Source organism: Ambystoma mexicanum, chromosome 6q, assembly GCF_040938575.1.
Source record: "Ambystoma mexicanum isolate Mex_15411 chromosome 6q, UKY_AmexF1_1, whole genome shotgun sequence".
Lineage (NCBI taxonomy): Eukaryota > Metazoa > Chordata > Amphibia > Caudata > Ambystomatidae > Ambystoma > Ambystoma mexicanum.
In genome coordinates, this window is record NC_090937.1 from 1,628,552,902 (window position 1) to 1,628,559,991 (window position 7,090).

Genomic DNA, 7,090 nt, shown 5'->3' on the forward strand with positions numbered 1-7,090 from the left:
CCCAGCCAACAAAATGTACTGTTCAATCAAACCAAACTTAAAACCAAGCTCCTTTTTTAAGGGGTCCCGGGGAAATGTTGGGCTGACCGGCAAGACCTCATGATGCGAACTGCTTCTGCGTCAAACGCAAGCTTTTTTCATTCCCAGCCAATGACTTATTCTTATTTCTAAGGGCCGCTCCATCAGATAGCCTAGACAGGCAGGCGTTGGTGGTATAGTGGTGAGCATAGCTGCCTTCCAAGCAGTTGACCCGGGTTCTATTCCCGGCCAACGCAGATCAAATCTTTAAATTGTTCAAAATGCATTTTTTGGAAATCAGACTCATGCTGAAAGCAAAGCTGACACACTTTTCGTGAAAATCAAAACCCCATCCAGGAAAGGTTCTTGCATCCTAGTTTCTGCAACTGTCTATCGGTGAGGGGATTGAAGCGAGCAGGGCTCCTGGCCCCTCCCCGACAAAGCCCTGACGAAGGCCTGACAAAGGCCTATTCGCCTTGCCCTGACGGGCCTTGGTCCCAGCAGGCCACCGAGCACAGCACCTCAGCCTATTAGAGTGAGGTTTCAGGATCTCTCTCATCCTGTAAACCAACATACTGAAGAAGGTGAAACGTGTGGCTGCGCTCCTCACATGCTGAAGCAGCAGCAGCCCTTTCCCTGAAGCAAAGTTCCTTCATTCCTCCCTCCCATAACCCTTAGCAGGGGATTTATGGTAATTGAGTTGAGTTTCCAAACTGGCCCTTCCTTCCTTCCTTCCCATATCTGCCAGCTCGAGAAGGCTTGTTTTGTTGCACCTGGGAAGTAAAGTATCTATTTGCGAGAGAGAGACAGAGAGAGAGAGACAGAGAGAGAAGGGGAAGGGGTGTTGGCAGTTAGGGTGTGAGCTAGAGAAATGAGGCCTGTCTGCAAAAGGCCATGGGATGGGAGTGCGTGGTTGCAGGTTGTTTGGCTTTGTAAGGCCTACTGCCCGCTTCACTCGAAACTGGGTCTAGGGTTGTCGGTTTGTAGGCTGTAAAAGCCCAGAAAAGCTCTTGTTCTCCAACCAGCAGAGTGGCGCAGCGGAAGCGTGCTGGGCCCATAACCCAGAGGTCGATGGATCGAAACCATCCTCTGCTAACTTTTTTCAAATTATGTTTTTGTGTCATGGCATTAGGGCACAAAGAGCTGTAAGTGCCTGGATGCAATGTCATTCCTTGAACTTGCTGCCTCGTTCCACTCTTGCGCTAAATAGGAGAGGGTCCCAGCCCAGCCAACAAAATGTACTGTTCAATCAAACCAAACTTAAAACCAAGCTCCTTTTTTAAGGGGTCCCGGGGAAATGTTGGGCTGACCGGCAAGACCTCATGATGCGAACTGCTTCTGCGTCAAACGCAAGCTTTTTTCATTCCCAGCCAATGACTTATTCTTATTTCTAAGGGCCGCTCCATCAGATAGCCCAGACAGGCAGGCGTTGGTGGTATAGTGGTGAGCATAGCTGCCTTCCAAGCAGTTGACCCGGGTTCGATTCCCGGCCAACGCAGATCAAATCTTTAAATTGTTCAAAATGCATTTTTGGAAATCAGACTCATGCTGAAAGCAAAGCTGACACACTTTTCGTGAAAATCAAAACCCCATCCAGGAAAGGTTCTTGCATCCTAGTTTCTGCAACTGTCTATCGGTGAGGGGATTGAAGCGAGCAGGGCTCCTGGCCCCTCCCCGACAAAGCCCTGACGAAGGCCTGACAAAGGCCTATTCGCCTTGCCCTGACGGGCCTTGGTCCCAGCAGGCCACCGAGCACAGCACCTCAGCCTATTAGAGTGAGGTTTCAGGATCTCTCTCATCCTGTAAACCAACATACTGAAGAAGGTGAAACGTGTGGCTGCGCTCCTCACATGCTGAAGCAGCAGCAGCCCTTTCCCTGAAGCAAAGTTCCTTCATTCCTCCCTCCCATAACCCTTAGCAGGGGATTTATGGTAATTGAGTTGAGTTTCCAAACTGGCCCTTCCTTCCTTCCTTCCCATATCTGCCAGCTCGAGAAGGCTTGTTTTGTTGCACCTGGGAAGTAAAGTATCTATTTGCGAGAGAGAGAGAATGAGAGAGAGAGACAGAGAGAGAGAGACAGAGAGAGAAGGGGAAGGGGTGTTGGCAGTTAGGGTGTGAGCTAGAGAAATGAGGCCTGTCTGCAAAAGGCCATGGGATGGGAGTGCGTGGTTGCAGGTTGTTTGGCTTTGTAAGGCCTACTGCCCGCTTCACTCGAAACTGGGTCTAGGGTTGTCGGTTTGTAGGCTGTAAAAGCCCAGAAAAGCTCTTGTTCTCCAACCAGCAGAGTGGCGCAGCGGAAGTGTGCTGGGCCCATAACCCAGAGGTCGATGGATCGAAACCATCCTCTGCTAACTTTTTTCAAATTATGTTTTTGTGTCATGGCATTAGGGCACAAAGAGCTGTAAGTGCCTGGATGCAATGTCATTCCTTGAACTTGCTGCCTCGTTCCACTCTTGCGCTAAATAGGAGAGGGTCCCAGCCCAGCCAACAAAATGTACTGTTCAATCAAACCAAACTTAAAACCAAGCTCCTTTTTTAAGGGGTCCCGGGGAAATGTTGGGCTGACCGGCAAGACCTCATGATGCGAACTGCTTCTGCGTCAAACGCAAGCTTTTTTCATTCCCAGCCAATGACTTATTCTTATTTCTAAGGGCCGCTCCATCAGATAGCCCAGACAGGCAGGCGTTGGTGGTATAGTGGTGAGCATAGCTGCCTTCCAAGCAGTTGACCCGGGTTCGATTCCCGGCCAACGCAGATCAAATCTTTAAATTGTTCAAAATGCATTTTTTGGAAATCAGACTCATGCTGAAAGCAAAGCTGACACACTTTTCGTGAAAATCAAAACCCCATCCAGGAAAGGTTCTTGCATCCTAGTTTCTGCAACTGTCTATCGGTGAGGGGATTGAAGCGAGCAGGGCTCCTGGCCCCTCCCCGACAAAGCCCTGACGAAGGCCTGACAAAGGCCTATTCGCCTTGCCCTGACGGGCCTTGGTCCCAGCAGGCCACCGAGCACAGCACCTCAGCCTATTAGAGTGAGGTTTCAGGATCTCTCTCATCCTGTAAACCAACATACTGAAGAAGGTGAAACGTGTGGCTGCGCTCCTCACATGCTGAAGCAGCAGCAGCCCTTTCCCTGAAGCAAAGTTCCTTCATTCCTCCCTCCCATAACCCTTAGCAGGGGATTTATGGTAATTGAGTTGAGTTTCCAAACTGGCCCTTCCTTCCTTCCCATATCTGCCAGCTCGAGAAGGCTTGTTTTGTTGCACCTGGGAAGTAAAGTATCTATTTGCGAGAGAGAGAGAATGAGAGAGAGAGACAGAGAGAGAGAGACAGAGAGAGAAGGGGAAGGGGTGTTGGCAGTTAGGGTGTGAGCTAGAGAAATGAGGCCTGTCTGCAAAAGGCCATGGGATGGGAGTGCGTGGTTGCAGGTTGTTTGGCTTTGTAAGGCCTACTGCCCGCTTCACTCGAAACTGGGTCTAGGGTTGTCGGTTTGTAGGCTGTAAAAGCCCAGAAAAGCTCTTGTTCTCCAACCAGCAGAGTGGCGCAGCGGAAGCGTGCTGGGCCCATAACCCAGAGGTCGATGGATCGAAACCATCCTCTGCTAACTTTTTTCAAATTATGTTTTTGTGTCATGGCATTAGGGCACAAAGAGCTGTAAGTGCCTGGATGCAATGTCATTCCTTGAACTTGCTGCCTCGTTCCACTCTTGCGCTAAATAGGAGAGGGTCCCAGCCCAGCCAACAAAATGTACTGTTCAATCAAACCAAACTTAAAACCAAGCTCCTTTTTTAAGGGGTCCCGGGGAAATGTTGGGCTGACCGGCAGGACCTCATGATGCGAACTGCTTCTGCGTCAAACGCAAGCTTTTTTCATTCCCAGCCAATGACTTATTCTTATTTCTAAGGGCCGCTCCATCAGATAGCCCAGACAGGCAGGCGTTGGTGGTATAGTGGTGAGCATAGCTGCCTTCCAAGCAGTTGACCTGGGTTCGATTCCCTGCCAACGCAGATCAAATCTTTAAATTGTTCAAAATGCATTTTTTGGAAATCAGACTCATGCTGAAAGCAAAGCTGACACACTTTTCGTGAAAATCAAAACCCCATCCAGGAAAGGTTCTTGCATCCTAGTTTCTGCAACTGTCTATCGGTGAGGGGATTGAAGCGAGCAGGGCTCCTGGCCCCTCCCCGACAAAGCCCTGACGAAGGCCTGACAAAGGCCTATTCGCCTTGCCCTGACGGGCCTTGGTCCCAGCAGGCCACCGAGCACAGCACCTCAGCCTATTAGAGTGAGGTTTCAGGATCTCTCTCATCCTGTAAACCAACATACTGAAGAAGGTGAAACGTGTGGCTGCGCTCCTCACATGCTGAAGCAGCAGCAGCCCTTTCCCTGAAGCAAAGTTCCTTCATTCCTCCCTCCCATAACCCTTAGCAGGGGATTTATGGTAATTGAGTTGAGTTTCCAAACTGGCCCTTCCTTCCTTCCTTCCCATATCTGCCAGCTCGAGAAGGCTTGTTTTGTTGCACCTGGGAAGTAAAGTATCTATTTGCGAGAGAGAGAGAATGAGAGAGAGAGACAGAGAGAGAGAGACAGAGAGAGAAGGGGAAGGGGTGTTGGCAGTTAGGGTGTGAGCTAGAGAAATGAGGCCTGTCTGCAAAAGGCCATGGGATGGGAGTGCGTGGTTGCAGGTTGTTTGGCTTTGTAAGGCCTACTGCCCGCTTCACTCGAAACTGGGTCTAGGGTTGTCGGTTTGTAGGCTGTAAAAGCCCAGAAAAGCTCTTGTTCTCCAACCAGCAGAGTGGCGCAGCGGAAGCGTGCTGGGCCCATAACCCAGAGGTCGATGGATCGAAACCATCCTCTGCTAACTTTTTTCAAATTATGTTTTTGTGTCATGGCATTAGGGCACAAAGAGCTGTAAGTGCCTGGATGCAATGTCATTCCTTGAACTTGCTGCCTCGTTCCACTCTTGCGCTAAATAGGAGAGGGTCCCAGCCCAGCCAACAAAATGTACTGTTCAATCAAACCAAACTTAAAACCAAGCTCCTTTTTTAAGGGGTCCCGGGGAAATGTTGGGCTGACCGGCAAGACCTCATGATGCGAACTGCTTCTGCGTCAAACGCAAGCTTTTTTCATTCCCAGCCAATGACTTATTCTTATTTCTAAGGGCCGCTCCATCAGATAGCCCAGACAGGCACGCGTTGGTGGTATAGTGGTGAGCATAGCTGCCTTCCAAGCAGTTGACCCGGGTTCTATTCCCGGCCAACGCAGATCAAATCTTTAAATTGTTCAAAATGCATTTTTTGGAAATCAGACTCATGCTGAAAGCAAAGCTGACACACTTTTCGTGAAAATCAAAACCCCATCCAGGAAAGGTTCTTGCATCCTAGTTTCTGCAACTGTCTATCGGTGAGGGGATTGAAGCGAGCAGGGCTGCTGGCCCCTCCCCGACAAAGCCCTGACGAAGGCCTGACAAAGGCCTATTCGCCTTGCCCTGACGGGCCTTGGTCCCAGCAGGCCACCGAGCACAGCACCTCAGCCTATTAGAGTGAGGTTTCAGGATCTCTCTCATCCTGTAAACCAACATACTGAAGAAGGTGAAACGTGTGGCTGCGCTCCTCACATGCTGAAGCAGCAGCAGCCCTTTCCCTGAAGCAAAGTTCCTTCATTCCTCCCTCCCATAACCCTTAGCAGGGGATTTATGGTAATTGAGTTGAGTTTCCAAACTGGCCCTTCCTTCCTTCCTTCCCATATCTGCCAGCTCGAGAAGGCTTGTTTTGTTGCACCTGGGAAGTAAAGTATCTATTTGCGAGAGAGAGAGAATGAGAGAGAGAGACAGAGAGAGAGAGACAGAGAGAGAAGGGGAAGGGGTGTTGGCAGTTAGGGTGTGAGCTAGAGAAATGAGGCCTGTCTGCAAAAGGCCATGGGATGGGAGTGCGTGGTTGCAGGTTGTTTGGCTTTGTAAGGCCTACTGCCCGCTTCACTCGAAACTGGGTCTAGGGTTGTCGGTTTGTAGGCTGTAAAAGCCCAGAAAAGCTCTTGTTCTCCAACCAGCAGAGTGGCGCAGCGGAAGCGTGCTGGGCCCATAACCCAGAGGTCGATGGATCGAAACCATCCTCTGCTAACTTTTTTCAAATTATGTTTTTGTGTCATGGCATTAGGGCACAAAGAGCTGTAAGTGCCTGGATGCAATGTCATTCCTTGAACTTGCTGCCTCGTTCCACTCTTGCGCTAAATAGGAGAGGGTCCCAGCCCAGCCAACAAAATGTACTGTTCAATCAAACCAAACTTAAAACCAAGCTCCTTTTTTAAGGGGTCCCGGGGAAATGTTGGGCTGACCGGCAAGACCTCATGATGCGAACTGCTTCTGCGTCAAACGCAAGCTTTTTTCATTCCCAGCCAATGACTTATTCTTATTTCTAAGGGCCGCTCCATCAGATAGCCCAGACAGGCAGGCGTTGGTGGTATAGTGGTGAGCATAGCTGCCTTCCAAGCAGTTGACCCGGGTTCGATTCCCGGCCAACGCAGATCAAATCTTTAAATTGTTCAAAATGCATTTTTTGGAAATCAGACTCATGCTGAAAGCAAAGCTGACACACTTTTCGTGAAAATCAAAACCCCATCCAGGAAAGGTTCTTGCATCCTAGTTTCTGCAACTGTCTATCGGTGAGGGGATTGAAGCGAGCAGGGCTCCTGGCCCCTCCCCGACAAAGCCCTGACGAAGGCCTGACAAAGGCCTATTCGCCTTGCCCTGACGGGCCTTGGTCCCAGCAGGCCACCGAGCACAGCACCTCAGCCTATTAGAGTGAGGTTTCAGGATCTCTCTCATCCTGTAAACCAACATACTAAAGAAGGTGAAACGTGTGGCTGCGCTCCTCACATGCTGAAGCAGCAGCAGCCCTTTCCCTGAAGCAAAGTTCCTTCATTCCTCCCTCCCATAACCCTTAGCAGGGGATTTATGGTAATTGAGTTGAGTTTCCAAACTGGCCCTTCCTTCCTTCCTTCCCATATCTGCCAGCTCGAGAAGGCTTGTTTTGTTGCACCTGGGAAGTAAAGTATCTATTTGCGAGAGAGAGAG

At 50.0% G+C, this 7,090-nt stretch overlaps 3 non-coding genes across 3 annotated transcripts; all 3 read left to right on the forward strand.

Moving 5' to 3' along the window:
* The first annotated feature begins 1,444 nt into the window (after positions 1-1,444).
* TRNAG-UCC (transfer RNA glycine (anticodon UCC)) lies at positions 1,445-1,516 on the forward strand. Its single transcript has one exon. It is a non-coding gene; the product is annotated as a tRNA-Gly (tRNA).
* Positions 1,517-2,700: 1,184 nt separating this feature from the next.
* Positions 2,701-2,772, forward strand: TRNAG-UCC (transfer RNA glycine (anticodon UCC)). Its single transcript has one exon. It is a non-coding gene; the product is annotated as a tRNA-Gly (tRNA).
* Positions 2,773-6,467: 3,695 nt separating this feature from the next.
* On the forward strand, positions 6,468-6,539 carry TRNAG-UCC (transfer RNA glycine (anticodon UCC)). Its single transcript has one exon. It is a non-coding gene; the product is annotated as a tRNA-Gly (tRNA).
* Positions 6,540-7,090: the final 551 nt, after the last annotated feature.